Source organism: Piliocolobus tephrosceles, chromosome 14 (genome assembly GCF_002776525.5).
Source record: "Piliocolobus tephrosceles isolate RC106 chromosome 14, ASM277652v3, whole genome shotgun sequence".
Classification (NCBI taxonomy): Eukaryota; Metazoa; Chordata; class Mammalia; order Primates; family Cercopithecidae; genus Piliocolobus; species Piliocolobus tephrosceles.
Window position 1 is genome coordinate 3747448 of NC_045447.1, and position 17142 is coordinate 3764589.

The 17142-nt window shown below is 46.6% G+C and overlaps 1 long non-coding RNA gene across 1 annotated transcript; it reads right to left on the reverse strand.

Moving 5' to 3' along the window:
* Positions 1 to 921: 921 nt before the first annotated feature.
* On the reverse strand, positions 922 to 17026 carry LOC111523976. The gene is made up of 3 exons (XR_002725656.2): positions 16951 to 17026; positions 1737 to 1893; positions 922 to 1141 (listed from the first exon to the last, which is right to left on the reverse strand). It is a non-coding gene; the product is annotated as an uncharacterized LOC111523976 (long non-coding RNA).
* Positions 17027 to 17142: the final 116 nt, after the last annotated feature.

The window sequence follows — 17142 nt, forward strand, 5'->3', positions numbered from 1 at the left end:
AGGCCCATAGACTCAGCAAACGCTGAGCACAGACCCGCTCATGGTTCGCAGCAGGTTGGATGCACCAGCCCTGTGGCCGTCACACAAACACAAGGACAAGAAAACCCAGGGCCCAGACAGAGGTGGAGACCTGGTCACTCTGGTGAGGCCCAGCCATGTCAGCCCCTACAGGAAGCCCAGGGGCTCTGGTTCGTGTCTTGGTTGCTCAGCAACCAATATGTCGTGCCCTCATTGGCACATTGAGGAGACACAGGCCCCAAGCCTGGGGAAGTGGGAGCGGAAAGAGAGAAGAGGCCTGGGGATGAACCAACGAGAAGCCAGGGCACCCCCACCTGCGGAGAGCCTCCTTTCTAACAGGGACAAACGGCAACTCTGCCTCGTGTCTCTTATAGGAAATTCGGGGGGACGAGAGTCCATGCAGAGGCGCTTGGTGAGCCATCGTCAGCTCAGTGAAGCTCCCGCACCTCACGGGCTCTGGTTTCAGGGGCCAGCCCATCCTCCACTCTGATAAAGCAAACCTGGGGGTTGCTGTCTCTGGCCCCACCCCTCAGCAGGGGCCCCCACTCTGAGCAGTACATTCTTGGAAGTCCTCTGGCTTCTGGGGTTACAGCAGGTGCTGTTTCTGCATTGGCTGGAAAAACCAGATGCTACCATCCCTGGACTCCTGGCACTGCCCCAACTCCCCTGGCCCCAGAAGCTAAGAGCCCAGCCCTGAGGAACCCTTACTAGCCCCTAGAGCTGGAGGTTTCCAGCCAAAAGGAGCAGAGAGCTTGGGCCTGGGACAAAGGGGCTAGGGTCCAGCCCCAGCCTGTCCCAACCCCACTGTGGGACCAGGGCAGGTTAGCTCACCTCTGCAGGCCTGGTTCTTCCATATTTAAAATACTTTTAAAAAAAAAGACCTGTCTCCACAGTATAATAATATTATCTATGAGACCAGACTTTATTTTTTTACATACTGAACTCCCCCAACCTCCTTTGGTGGGGCAAAGCAAGGGGACGCAAACAAACCACCAGGTCAGGGCTAGATGGGTGCTGTGTCCATGCATGGTGGTTGGTGCAGTTTTGCCCACATGCCGAGCCATGCTTTGTTGCTGACAACAGTACTTTGAACAGATCATGACATGACATGAACACGCATGCCCTGAAAGGAGATGGATGACCATTTGTTATGTCTGCCCTGCCTGTCAAACTCACCCAGATCTCTCAAGGAGATTTGTGCACCTGTGTGGAGAAAGCTCTTCAAGGATGTTCACCAAAAGGTAGAGAGCAGTTGTTACAGCATATTTGGATGTTAGAGGATTTTCATGTTTTTAGCTCTAACTTTTAATGTTATGAAAATTTTCCACAATTAGTGTCAGCTTTGGACTTCCCCCAAATTTTATCTTCATAAATAAAACAAGCATCTGATGGCACCTTTCCATCTCCAGGGTCTGCGTCCCGAGAAAGGAGAGTTTCCCATAAATAACAGACAGCGGACGATGTGGTGTCCAGCACGCAGCTCCTTGCAGGAAAACGGGCACCATGTGGGCAGCGTGGCTTTCTTTAATGACAAATGAGCAAAGCTGACCACGGACTGAGACAGACCTCACCTAAATCAAGCAGGAAAGAAACATAAGGGGAACATTGTACTCCTTCTGGGGAAAAAGAAGGCATATCTCCTTCTCTATTAATAGTTAAAACATGAAAAAGACACTTTCAACAAAGCCAGGCCAGTGGGATGGCAGAAGCGCACTCACTCAGGCTGGCGGCACACAGGGCGACTCGGCCCCTGAGCACATTTGTGAGTCTGTGGAGAGCCAAGCAGATGAATGGAGGGTTATAATGGATCCAATTCAGTGACACCCCTGAGGTCTAGGAAGACACCTTAAAAGGCCAATAAAGGCTCAACCTATCCTAAGGAAAAAAATAGTAAATATTTTTAGTGGGTGGGAAAGTTCTATGCACAAAGATGTTATTTGCAGTATTAATTAGGACAGGAAAAATTCAAAATACCTAAACGTTCAGCCGTAGGGAATCGTCAGTCTGAAATGCCTGCCCAATGCCATAGCCCACAGATATGTAACATGCTGTGGGAAACCCACATCATGAAAGATCGTGTCTGCTGTCTGTCATGTATAGGAAAACCACCCGACTCCCCAAGGGACTGGCCAATAGAATCATATCAACTAAAGACCAGGATAGCAGACAAATGGTGTGGCCACCATGACCACCACAGTGTGACACATGAAGGGAAAAACACCTGGAACGGGGCAGAACAAAGGCACGCGGCAGTTATTTTAGGGATAAAAATACACGTATGTAAAAAAGTACACGGAGCAGCCAGGTGGGTGTGGAAGGGTGACGGGGACACAGAGCCGGGCCACGGTGTCGCTTCCAACCTGACAGGTGAGGTGTGAGAGTCCGTCCAAGACGCCGGTCCAGGGCCCAGCACCCTGCCAGAGCCGCCGGTCATTCGCAGCATGCCTGCATGCAGCCCTTCTCCCAGAAAGCCCTGCAGATGTTTAATGTGGGTACAGGGAGAGACCACATGTGTGTTCGTTGCCAACCAGAGAACAGGAATGCGATGCATGGGATGCGTTACTGTTCAGGGAAGACCCTCAGCCAGCCTACCAGGCCTTGCTGCCCAGCTCCACACCCCCAGGCTGGGCCCTGACTGTGGCAGCACTCCATAGTCCTGACACTCACTCGGGGACAGTGGGCACCATGCAACCTCAGGCTCCCGCCCCGTCCTCTCCCAATTCCTCAAATGTGGTATCCCGGGCAGATCTGTCACCTCGTCCTCCTGATGTCTCTTTGTAAGGAGAGGACACGGTGGCTCAGGAACCATTTATCCCCAAAGCTACACAGTATGGACGGTGCAAGGGCCCAGGACCCCTTGATCAGCCAGGAAAAGCCAGCAGGCAGAAGCCGAGAACACATCTTTGGGTCAGCCAGACTTGAGTTCAAGTCTCCCGTCCCTAATGTGTCTCAGTCTCCACATCTTATCTCATACGGTAACTGGGAGGATTAAATGCACTGATCTGCCATCATGGGCTCACTATGGGATTACTGTGTCAGCTCATAGCCTGACTATATACACTGGTGCCAGGGCAGCCATAGCCAGAGCCTGGCAAGGTCATCCTGCTTGGTACAAATGCTCTCCTTCCCAAGGCCTCAGTTTCCTCACCAAGGGCTCTGATGGTTTGTCGGTTTGTCCTTCGTGCGTCTCAGGCCTCTGCGGAGGACACAGCCCAACCCCATCTGCAGCCCTTAGCTGTGTGGACGCTCGGAGCCAGACAAGGCCGTGGTCCTCAGCCTTGTCCACAGCCACAGGTGGGCAGCAGTGGATTAGTCCCTTCTCACACTGCTGGAAAGAGCTGCCCAAGACTGGGTAATTTATAAAGAAAAGAGGTTTAACTCACTGACAGTCCTACATGTCTGGGGAGGCCTCAGGGAACTTACAGTCATGCTAGAAAGGGAAGCAGCCGGTCTTACACGGCGGCAGGAGAGACAGAATAACTACCATTTATAAAACCATCAGATCTCGTGGGAATTCATTCACTATCATGAGAACAGCATGGGGGAAGCTGCCCCCATCATCCAATCACTTCTCCCCCTAGACCTGTGGGGATTACAATTCCGGATGAGATTTGGGTAGGGACACAGAGCCAGACCATATCAAGCAGGGAGAGGTGAGCCCCAGTGGCTGGGGAGAAACGGCTCCCCTGTCCAGGCCTGGGGGCCTGGCCTCAGCAGACGGTGCCCAGGCCTGCCGATTCCATGGACTCTGCATTGAACAACAGCTCAGCAGCACAGCAGCCCGCAGGCCAGGCCCAGAGCTCCTCGGTGAAGCACCTCCTAGAGCAGGAGAAGGACCACAGCCCGAGGCCCTGGTCCCAGCTGCGCCCGCCCCGCTCGGGTGCAGTTCCTTAGTGAATCACCCTACCCCACATTCCTGCAGGGCCTGGCCGCCCCCTACTCTGCCTGTTGGGGTCAGGCCAGGATTCTGCGGACGAGGCCGTGGTTCTGGGATGAGAGGCGGCAGCCCCACCATGGCCGCAGCAGCCATGGCCCCCTCCTCATTAGCTTGGGGCTCCCAGCTGAGCTGTCACTGGTGGCCCGGCGCCAGCGCCCGCCAGGCCGAGCTGCAATGACATCATCTTGGCCCGGGAGGCCGCTAAGTGGAAACAGACGGTGGCCTTCCTCCCAGTCCAGGAACACCTCGGGAGGCACCCCGCGAGCAACCCACCACTGCGAGGGCCCAAGGGGACAGAGGGGTCAGGACAGCTGCCCTATCACAGTCCCACCCAACCGAGCCATAACCGCTGTCTGCTTTGCCCCCCCCACTGGCTCGGCCCCATGAGGGTAGGCATGGTGCCCACCTTGCTCGTGTCATTTTCAGCCCCCAGCGTGGTGCCTGTGCATACTTGGTGCTGGGGAAATACCAAATGAAAGGCCGCCCCGCTGTCCCCAAGGACTTGGTGGGACTCTGACCCCCTCCCCTAGAGCCTTTAGGTGGTGCTTCCTGCCTGTCCAGGCTCCCTGAAGTCCCCACCACCCCCAGACATGAACCACTGCCTCTTGCCTGCTGGACGGGAGTGAGATGAGCCACCAGCAGCTGGTGAGACAAGGGACAAGAAATCTACCTGCGTGAGGTTCTGAGGCACCATCCGCCTCCCTGACCTCCAACGTTCCGTCGGTCCACGTGGGGCGGGACCTGAGCTGGGTGAAGGCGTGGCAGGACCAGTTGGCGGGGGGAGGAGTTGCCAGGTGGGGGTGTCCTTGGGGCACAGGGCACCCCTCAGGCCAGGGTTGGCACCAGCCAAGATAGAAAAGCAGAGCTGAAACGGGGCCGCCAATTTTGTGGGAAGCCAGGCTGGGTTAGGGCCCCAAGGAATCCCACGTTGCAGAAAGGGCCACCTATCAGCCAAGAGTGAGCTAGGCCCACACAGATGAGCCTCAAACCCATTATGCTGAGTGAAGGTAGCCAGGTGCTGCACGACTCTGCTTATACAAAGCGTCTGGAGTAGGCGAATCCACTGATACAGAAAACAGACTGACAGCTGCCGGGCTGAGGTGAGGGAGAGGAGGCGGGAGGGGAGGCAGGTGGCTGAGGTGTACGGGGGTGCCTCTCAGGTAACAGAAGCATCTGAAATTGATGGTGGAGACCATTGCCCAGCTGTGAACATTCTCAAAGCCACTGAATAGTACACTTTAAATGGGTGAATTGTATAGTGTCAGTTACATCTCAATATAAAGCTATTTAAAAACAAAACAAAACAAAAACAGTCACCTGGTTGTTGTGTAGAGAAGACCCAAGGACTGGGGCAGAGGTACCCGAGGGGCTCTGCTCCAAGGACCCCCCTATTTGTAAAGTACATTAAAAGACCACCTGGTGGGGGCCAAGGGTGTTTGCATTACCCCTGTCTGCCTTTAAATGGGGCCTCCCCTGCTGCTAGTGGAGACGGACAGAGACCAACAGCTCACTCTTACCGTCATCATTCTTACAGTTACTGTCTGTCTAATGCCTAAAGTGGAGGATCAAGCACTTGACTTGGGTCTCATTTGCCCCTTTAAGAGCCTTAGACTGATGGTGTCATCGTCTCTTGTATAAATGAGGGAGCTGAGGCACAGAGGACTTCAGCTAGGGCAGGGGTTAAGCAACCAGTCCAAGGACCCACAGCCGACAGATGGCCACGGGGGGCATGAGACCCGACACCAGACACTGAACCAGGCAAGGACGCACTGCACAGTAAGCAGCCGCAGGTTCTGTCGCCATTCTCGGAGGCTGTCAGAGTATACTTTTCAGAAAGAGCAGGGCTCTTGTACAAATATAAAATGAATGTACATCAAAAATGTATGAGCTCTCTAACACAGAAACTCATAAGATAGGAAAGCCCATTCCTGGAGCCGTTTGAGGACTTGGAAGGGCATTCTGCCACGCCTTTGCCCAGTCAGAAGTAAAACTGGTTAATGTGCTACCAGGCAGTGGCCATAACCCTTTTCTTTTCCACCAGATACAAATCTATGGGTTAATGTAACTTTATAAAGTCTGAATCCTTAATTAATAGGAAACAGCAAAGTCAAACACTGGCACCGTGCATTTCTCTACATAAGTAAATTCTCCTTGCGTGTCATACAATGCTCCAGGATGACTTGGAAAAGATACTTGAAAAAGAATGCTTTTTCTTTGTTTTTTTTTTTGTTTGTTTTTTTTTTGAGATGGAGTCTCGTTCTATCTCCCAGGCTGGAGTGCAGTGGCACAATGTCAGCTCACCACAAACTCTGCCTCCTAAGTTCAAGCGATTCTCCTGCCTCAGCCCCCCGAGTGGCTGGGATTACAGGCACATCCCAAAACACCTGGCTATTTTTTTTTATATTTTTGGTAGAGGCGGGGTTTCACCAAGTTGGCCAGGCTGGTCTCAAACTCCTGACCTCAAGTGACCCACCCGCCTCAGCCTCTCAAAGTGCTAGGATTACAGGTGTGAACCACTGCACCAGGCTAGATTATTTTTCTTAACAGGGGAGAGAGTGGGGCTGAATCACAAACACCGCGTCAGATCTGGAAACACATTCCACCCGCTGCCTTCTACCAAAAGCCTGTGTGGAAACTGGAGGCCGCTAAGCCCCATCCCAGCCTCCCGTGAGCAGCACACAAAGAGACTTAGTGTCCTCATTTATCCAGCAAGCATGACCTGAACAGCTACTGGGTGCAGGCACAGTGTGGGTGCCGAGATGCCTGTGAGCCTCCACTGTACAGGAAGCTGGACAAGCAGGTTCATCAGGGAAGAGGTGCTAGTTTCCCATGGTGAGCCACAGCAGTAAAGAAAGAAGGAGAAGGTGGAGGTCAGAAAGGAGCTGACGGGTAGGGCAGGGGAGCTGAGAGGGCTCTCGGAGGACCTCTCTACAAGACAAGATTGAGAAGGGCCTGAAGGATGAGACAGACCCAGTCTTGTGAAGCGCTGCAAAGTGCAAGACTAAAGTGGAAGAACCTTCTAAAGTGGAAGAACCTTCCAGACTATGGGGAAAGGACCAAGATGGGAAAGAGCTTGGCATGGGCGAGCCAGGGCACAAAGGCTAAGGCAGCCAGTGAGTGAGCCGTGGGGAGATGGGGTCGGAGGACTGGACAGAGGCCAAATCACAGGAGACTCAGCCACGGCGAGGGAATTCGTTTTCATCCTGACTGTAGTGGAGACACGGGAGGGCTTTCCACAGGAAAGGGAGGGGCTCGAATCTGTGTTTTCAAATTCTCTGACAGGTGAGGAGCAAGGGTGTCCCCAGAGAGCAGTGAGGAGGCTGCTTCTGAGACCAGAGTGGGACAGGGAGTGGTCATGGGGTGGGGCAGCTGGTGAGGGCAACGGGACAGGGAGGGCCCTTACCCCAGAGCTCGGCCGACTTGCTGATAACGGGGACGTGGAAAGCATGGAGTGAAGGAACCACAGTCCTTCCCTTAATTTACATTTCTGGTAAAGTACCAGGTTAGGTTAATCAGTTCAATCACTCGCCGAGGAACAAAACTGCTGAAAACAGTATTTTTAAAAGCAAAGAGGTGACCAGATAGTAAAGAATCAGCAGATGCCTTCTTTTTTTTTTTTTTTTTTTTTTTTTTTTGAGACGGAGTCTCGCTCTGTTGCCCAGGCTGGAATGCAGTGCCCAGATCTCAGCTCACTGCAAGCTCCGCCTCCCAGGTTCACACCATTCTCCTGCCTCAGCCTCCCATGTAGCTGGGACTACAGGCGCCCGACACCCCGCCCGGCTAATTTTTTTTTTTTTTTTTTTTTTGTATTTTTTAGTAGAGACCGGGTTTCACCGTGTTAGCCAGGATGGTCTCGATCTCCTGACCTCGTGATCCGCCCGTCTCGGCCTCTCAAAGTGCTGGGATTACAGGCGTGAGCCACCGCGCCCGGCCAGCAAGATGCCTTCTAAATGGAGGTGGGGCCACGAAGAGGTGAGTAGGGCCCCGCAGCACCCTTCGTCATGAGCCTATGTCAGAACCAAATGGACTCAGAGGCCATATGCAAGGCACAGAGCCAAGCCCAGGACCCACTCGAGGAGGAGGCCAGCAGGAGGCCTTGCTCGCAAAGCCGGGGCACAAGGAGCACACCCCTCAGATGCAGGCTAGCCAGAAACAAACCCACCCATGCCCTACCTCAGGAGACCACCAGAAACGCTGCCCTGGTGCTAAGCTCAGGGTGGGGCTGGGGTGGGCATTTCACTGAAAATGGCAACCACAAGCCAACTTTGCAGCACAAGCCCCCATCTCCTGGCAAATTAAAGATGCCTCCAACAATGAGTTTGGAGCAAGGTAACCCTGGATCTGCGGTGGCCCAGAAGAACCAAACACAAATCCCTTCCAGGAAAATTCCCCTTCATCCTAGGCCTCAAAGAACCTCCACATATTACATACTAAAGAACACAGGCAGGTCTCAGTACAAGGACAAAGGGGAACAAAATCCAATGAGTGAGAGACCAGAGAGAAAACAGAGAGCAGAAACAGACATGCAGACTTCAAATACTAAAGAAATCAGGCACATATCGTAAAACAACCTGCTTTGATTGAGCTTAAAGACAAGCCAAACTGAAAATAGTATGCAGGAAGCTAGAAACAGGAATTAACCTGGTGAAAAAGGAGTAGAAAACAAAGGTAAAAATATAACTAAGACCATGGATTGAATTTTTATTTTCATAGTATGTTCAATTCAACTGAAGAATAATTGATAAACTAAAGATAGGTTAGGGCCGGGCGCAGTGGCTCACGCCTATAATCCCAGCACTTTGGGAGGCCAAGGTGGGTGCATCATCTGAGGTCAGGAGTTTGAGACCAGCCTGGCCAACATGATGAAACCCCGTCTCTACTAAAAATACAAAAATTAGCCCAGCGTGATGGCGTGCACCTGTAGTCCCAGCTACTTAGGAGGCTGAAGCAGGAGAATCACTTGAACCCAGGAGGTGGAGGTTGCAGTGAGCCAAGATCGTGCCACTGCACTCCAGCCTGGGTGACAAGAGCAAAGCTCTGTCTCAAAAAAAAATAAAAATGAAAAATAAGTAAAGACAGGTTAGGTTAGAAGAAATTCTAGAGAATGCTGCACAGTGAGGCAAGAGGATGGGGAATCTGAGAAGTTTGGAGGCACGAAGGAGAAAGTGAGAAGGTCTCGTGTCATCTCATCAGGTTGCAGAAGGTAAGAAGTGGCGATGGGAGCAGCATGATATTTGAAGAGATATCATGCTGGTGTGATATCAGCATGATATTTGAAGAGATATCATGGGGGTGTCACAGAACTGATGGGACACAACCGCGATGTAAAAAAGCCCAATGGACCCAGGTAGAATTAATAAAAAGCCATCCACACTTAATAAAAAGCACCCACCTTGGCCTCCCAAAGTGCTGGGATTACAGGTGTGATCTTAGTGAAACTCATCTTAGTGAAACTGCAGAAACAAAACATCTTCAAAGCAGCCACAGACGGAGACAATTACCTGCCTGAGAGGCAGACTGACATCTGCCTTGTCAAACACAAGAATGAAAAACGGAAGCCCATGACATGGCGTCTTTGATGAGCCAAAAGAAAACCCCACTGAAATGCCCTCCGAGAAAGAGGGCAGAATAAAGACATTTTCAGAAAATCAAAACCCGACAGAGTTCAACAACAGAGTGTCTCTAACCAAAAGCCTAAAGGGTAAATTCCAGGCCCAAGAAACATGATTCTAGGTGGAAGAACTGAGTACAGGGGGGTAAGGCGGGCATGGATCCTGGCAGAAGTGGGTCAGTCAAAAGGAGCTCTGGCTGCAAAAACAAATAAAGCCTGTGGGTTACAATAGAACAGGACAGAACTGAAATACCTAGAAATCAGCGAGGAGTACATGGGGAGCCCCAGGGTTCCATGTGGGATTCCTGTGCTGTCGGGGTATTGATTAACTCTGTGTCTTGGTAAGTATAATGCAGTGCGTAGGGACCCCCAAAGTTCATGTCCACCCAGAACCTCAGAATAAGACCTAAATTAGAAACTGGGTCTTTGCAGATGCACATGGTTAAGGATCAAGGTCAGATCATACTGAGTTAGGGTAGGCCCTAAATCCAATGACTTGAGCCTTTAGAGGAAGAGAAGAGGACACGGAGAGACACAGAGAAGAGGCCACATGAAGACGGAAGCAGAGGTTGGAGTGATGCAACCACAAGCCAGGGAATGCTTGAAGCCACCAGAAGCTGGAGGAGGCTTCCCTAGACCCTCCAGAGGGAGTGCGGCCCTGCTAACACCTTGGTTTTAGAGTTCCGGCCTCCAGAACTGCGACAGAAGAAACTTCCTTTGTGTTAGGCCCACGATTAGTTGATTTATTACAGCAGCCCTGGAAAACTCACAGAAGCTAAAGATGCATATCACAACTACTAGATAAACCACAAAAAGACCAGCAATCGTACAGAACTCATACACTAATAGAATAGAAAATACAAATTAAAAAAGATTTAAATCCAAAAGAAGACAATATAGAAGAGAAAAAGAAACACGCAACAGCTAAAAATTTTTTTAAAAGCTGTCTATTTGAACCTAAATATAAGCACTCATATTAAATTTAAATAGACTAAACACTGCAATGGAAAGACAAAGGCCGACAGACTCGGGGGAGAAATCAAACCTCATGGTGTTTATAGAAAATGGTCAAAACATAAAGATCTGCAGAGGTTGGAAGTAAACGGATAAAGAAGATGCAACGGCAAACCAGAGGAAGCCAGACAGAGTATCTGCAGACAAAATGCACCACCAGGAATCGTTGCCTCGCTACAATGAAAAGTTCAATTCACCAGAAAAAGAAAACAAAAGCAGTCTGCACAGACTTAAAACACAGCCTGAAAGTTAAAGGTAAAAATCAAAAACCTCCAAGAAGAAACCGGCAAACCCACAGTCCCAGAGGAAGACTTTGAGAGGCGTCGGGTAGGCAGAGAAGAGGTGAGCAAAGCAATGAGCGACTCGGTTCCGTTCCCAGGGAACTGCACTCACAAACCCTTCTGAAGCAGGCATGGAACCCTGAGGAAAGGGGACTATATCCTGAGGCCTACGTGGGCCTCAAACAACCTCAAAGAATTAAAATAGCACGTAAATATTTTCTTACCACAGTGCAAGATGATTAGACAATCCTCATATGTTTAAAAACTAATGAACACTTCTAAATAACCTATTTTCAAAGCAAAATTTAACAAAACTTAGAAAATGCTTTTACTGAATACTACAAATTCATGAATGTTATGAATGCAAAATGCTACATAAAGCAATATATTAAAGACACTTAGAGTCATAAGTGATTATACTAGAAAAAAAGACAGATTGACAATTACTCAGCTAAATCCAGATCTCAAGAAGAAAACACAGCAAAATAATTCCAAGAAAATAGAAGAAAAAATAAAATAATGAATAAGTGAGTGAATTAAATAAAAAGAACTTAATGAAATAGAAAACTATAAAGTAGAGAGAATAAAAAAATCAAAGTCATTTTCTTAAAGATAATAAATAATAGGCTGGGCACAGTGGCTCACGCCTGTAATCCCAGCACTTTGGGAGGCTGAGGTGGGCAGATCACGAGGTCAGGAGATCGAGACCATCCTGCCTAACACGGTGAAACCCCATCTCTACTAAAAAATACAAAAAATTAGCCGGGCATGGTGGTGGGCACCTGTAGTCCCAGCTACTCAGGAGGCTGAGGCAGGAGAATGGCGTGAACCCAGGAGGCGGAGCTTGCAATGAGCCGCGATCACGCCACTGCACTCCAGCCTGGGTGACAGAGTGAGACTCCATCTCATAAAAAAAAGATAGAAAAGTTACAAATTACTAATATTGCGAATGAAAAAAGAAAATCACTATACATATTATGATACAGCAATGTTATAATAAGAGAACATTATGAAACTTTCACTAATAAATATTACAATTTGACAAAATAAACATGTCCCTAGAAAAATATCAGAAACTCAAGAATAGAACCCCTACGTGGTCCTATCACCACTCAAGAAACTGAATCACTAGTTCAAAATCTTCCCACAAATAAAACCTCAGGCCAAGAAAAATTCATCAGTAAATTCTCATCACTCTGCCCAGCGCGGTGGCTCACGCCTGTAATCCTAGCACTTTGGGAGGCCGAGGCAGGCGAATCACGAGGTCAGGAGTTTGAGATCAGCCTGTCCAACATGGTGAAACCCCATCTCTACTAAAAATACAAAAAATTAGCCAGACGTGGTGGTACATGCCTGTAATCCCAGGTACTCAGGAGGCAGAGGCAGGCGAATTGCTTGAACCTGGGAGGCAGAGGTTGTAGTGAGCCGAGACAGTACCACAGCACTCCAGCCTGGGCAACAGAGTGAGACTCTGTCTCAAAAAACAACAAAAAAAATTCTCATCATTCACAGATGATAGAAAAGAAGGAATTATTCTACTACCCCCAAGCCTGACAAGGACAGCATGGGAAATGACCATCATGGGCCAGCCTCACTCATAAACATAAATGCAAACACAATCTTAGCAAACTAACACCAACTACATATGCAGAATAACACACCATGGACAAGTTGAATTTATCTAAGGAATGCAAGGCTAAATGATTGAACATTCAAAAAAATTAATACGACATACTACATTAACAGATTAAAGATTTAAAAGTCATAGGTTTATCTCAGTGAAGACGGAAGAAGATATTTGAATTCAGGATACATTCAGGATTTAAAACTGTTTTTCAGTGACGAAAATAGAAGGAAACTTCTTTAACCTGATAAATAAATAGTAAACTTCTTTATAAAAGAAAACTTCTTTAACCTGATGAAGAGTGTCTGAAAAACACCTACTGTAAAATCATATTTAATAGTGAAACTTTAAAGCTATCCTTTGAAACAGGGCATAAGACAATATGTCCGGTCTCACCACCTCTAGTCCATATTGTACTAGAAGTCCTAGCCAGGACAGGAAGACAAGGGGATAAAAGCTACCAGCATTGAAAAGAAAAAAACCAAACAGTCACCGTTTGTTGATGATATGATTATGTACATAGAAGAGCCATATGAATGTGGAGCTATGCCAATAGACGGAAAGTTTGGTAAAGTTGCCAAATTCAAAAATTCATGCACAAATTAGAGAGAAATTTCTACATGATAGCAACAAATATTTATAAATGAAGAAAGATAACATTGATAATATAAAAAAAGAACTTCCTATGAATATATTTACTGAAAGACATTTATGAAGAAAATAATGTATATTTGGAGAATATAATGAGACTTGGAGCCATATTACAGAATATATAAATAAGTGATATAACACGTTAATGGATTGGAAGATTCAGTATTGTAAATATGTCAACTGTCCCCAAAGTGGGCTATAGATTCAAATTCATTGGACTCAAAATCCTAAGAGAATTGTCATCTGTGGAACTGGTAAAGTGATTTTAAAGTTCATGTTTAATTGCAAAGGGCCAGTTATAGCCAAGACATTCTTGAAGGAAAGCAAGGTAAAGAACTGTCCCTTCTTATTGTCAGGATTTCTAATCAGGCTGTAATGATCATGACAGTGTGAAATTGGAACAAGAGCAGATAAATCTCCAGGAGAACAAAATCAAAGGCTCATAAAGAGACCCAGACACATGGACACTTAGATGGATTCACAGCTGAGTTCTACCACAGGTACAAAGAAGAGCTGGTACCATTCCTTCTGAAACTGTTCCAATCAATAGAAAAAGAGGGAATCCTCCCTAACTCATTTTATGAGGCCAGCATCATCCTGATACCAAAGCCTGGCAGAGACACAACAAAAAAAGAGAATTTTAGACCAATATCCCTGATGAACATCGATGTGAAAATCCTCAATAAAATACTGGCAAACTAAATCCAGCAGTACATCAAAAAGCTTATCCACCATGATCAAGTTGGTTTCATCGCTGGGATGCAAGGCTGGTTCAACATATGCAAATCAATAAACATAATCATCCATCACATAAACAGAAGCAGAGACAAAAACCACATGATTATCTCAAAAGATGCAGAAAAGGCCTTTGACAAAATTCAATAGCACTTCATGCTAAAAACTGTCAATAAACTAGGTATTGATGGGACGTATCTCAAAATAATAAGAGTTATTTATGACACATCCACAGCCAATATCATGCTGAATGAGCAAAAACTGGAAGCATTCCCTCTGAAAACTGGCACAAGACAGGGATACCTTCTCTCACCACTCCTATTCAACACAGTGTTGGAAGTTCTGGTCAGGGCAATCAGGCAAGAGAAAGAAATAAAGTGTATTCAATTAGGAAAAGAGGAAGTCAAATTGTCCCCATTCGCAGATGACATGATTGTATATTTAGAAAACCCCATCGTCTCAGCCCAAAATCTCCTTAAGCTGATAAGAAACTTCAGCAAAGTCTCAGGATACAAAATCAATGTGCAAAAATCACAAGCATTTCCAGACACCAATAACAGACAAACAGAGAGTCAAATCATGAGTGAACTCCCATTCACAATTGCTTCAAAGAGAATAAAATACCTAGGAATCCAACTTACAAGGGACATGAAGGACCTCTTCAAGGAGAAATACAAACCACTGCTCAACGAAATAAAAGAGGACACAAACAAATGGAAGAACATTACATGCTCATGGATAGGAAGAATCAATATTGTGAAAATGGCCTTACTGCCCAAGGTAATTTATAGATTCAATGCCATCCCCATCAAGCTAACAAAAGACTTTCTTCACAGAATTGGAAAAAAACTACTTTAAAGTTCATATGGAACCAAAAAAGAGCCCGCATTGCCAAGACAATCCTAAGCAAAAAGAACAAAGCTGGAGACATCGCACTACCTGACTTCAAACTATACTACAAGGCTACAGTAACCAAAACAGCATGGTACTGGTACCAAAACAGAGATATAGACCAATGGAGAAGAACAGAGACCTCAGAAATAATACCACACATCTACAACCATCTGATCTTTGACAAACCTGACAAAAACAAGAAATGGGGAAAGGATTTCCTATTTAATAAAGGGTGCTGGGAAAACTGACTAGCCATATATAGAAAGCTGAACCTGGATCACTTCCTCACACCTTATACAAAAACTAATTCAAGATGGATTAAAGACTTAAACGTTAGACCTAAAACCATAAAAATCCGAGAAGAAAACCTAGGTAACACCATTCACAACACAGGCATAGGCGAGGACTTCATGACTAAAACACCAAAAGCAATGGCAACAAAAGCCAAAATAGACAAATGGGGTCTAATTAAACTAAAGAGCTTCTATACAGCAAAAGAAACTACCATCAGAGTGGACAGGCAACCTACAGAATGGGAGAAAATTTTTGCAATCTACCCATCTGACAAAGGGCTAATATCCAGAATCTACAAAGAACTTAAACAAATTTACAAGAAAAAAATCAAACAACCCCATCAAAAAGTGGGCAAAGGATATGAACAGAGACTTCTCAAAAGAAGACATTTATGCAGCCAAAAGACACATGAAAAATATGTTCACCATCACTGGTCATCAGAGAAATGCAAATCAAAACCACAATGAGATACCATCTCATACCAGTTACAATGGTGATCATTTAAAAAGTCAAGAAACAACAGGTGCTGGAGAGGATGTGGAGAAACAGGAACACTTTTATACTGTTGGTGGGAGTGTAAGCTAGTTCAACCATTGTGGAAGATAGTGTGGCGATTCCTCAAGGATCTAGAACTAGAAATACCATTTGACCCAGCAATCCCATTACTGGGAATACACCCAAAGGATTATAAATCATGTTGCTATACAGACACATGCACACGTATGTTTATGGCAGCACTATTCACAATAGCCAGGACTTGAAACCAACCCAAATGTCCAACAATGATAGACTGGATTAAGAAAATGTGGCACATATACACCATGGAAAACTATTCAGCTATAAAAAAGGATGAGTTCATGTCCTTTGTAGGGACATGGATGAAGCTGGAAACCATCATTCTGAGCAAACTATCGCAAGGACAGAAAACCAAACACCACATATTCTCACTCATAGGTGGGAAATGAACAATGAGAACACTTGGACACATCACACACCGGGGACTGTCATGGGGTGCGGGGAGTGGGGAGGGATAGCATTAGGAGAAATACCTAATGTAAATGACGAGTTCAGCACACCCACATGGCACATGTATACATATATAACAAACCTGCACGTTGTCCACATGTACCCTAGAACTTAAAGTATAAAAAAAAAAAAAGATGTGTTTCACAGAGATTCCATTTGAGATCAGTGGGGAAGAGATAAATTAATTCAATCAACAATTCAGGGACAACTGAATACCCACCCGCCTGCGGGGGGAAGTGAAATTGACACTTGACCTTACATTGCACACAAAAACCAGTTCCAGTGAAACAAAGACCTAAACATGGCAAACACAATTCTACAGCTTTAAGAAACTGACTTGGGAAACATCCATCAGAGCACAGAAGGATTTCCCAAACAAGGGACCAAGGTCACGAACCATAAACAGAAAGAAGATAAATGTCCCTGTTCAGCAAAAAACATGCTAAAGAAAGAGAAAAGACAAGCCAGGGAGTGGGAAAAAGCTGGAAGCCCAGAACCAAGTCGAGGGTGCAAATCTAGGATATATAAACAACTCCTATAAATCAGTATTTTTAAAAGGCAAACATTGCAATACAGAAACAGGCCAAAAAAATTGACTTTCAGATAATGAACCTGCAGTAGCCAGAAAACATATGCCAAGGAACTCCAGTACATCAATATGAAGAAAATTTAAGTTAAAACCACAATATACTATCGATTACCCACCAGATTGTCAAAAAATGGAGATACCAATTATCCGTGAGGTTTCAGAGCAACAGGAATGCTCATTAGCTGCAGATGTGGGTGTCCATTTGTAAAAACCCACTCTGGAAAGCAATTTGGAATTGTCTCCCACCTTTGAATGTGTGGAAATCTTACAACTCACCAAATCCTCGAGACGCTCATGGACTCTCAGCAGGAAATCGGTGCAAGCACAAATGCGCCATTTTATTCACAGGATCCCTAGACGGAAGCAATGAAGATGAATTGTGGAGTAGTCAGAGAATGAAACATTACATAACAACGTACAAGAACCAGTGACAGTCCCTGCAACAACACAGGGGACCCACACCCACCC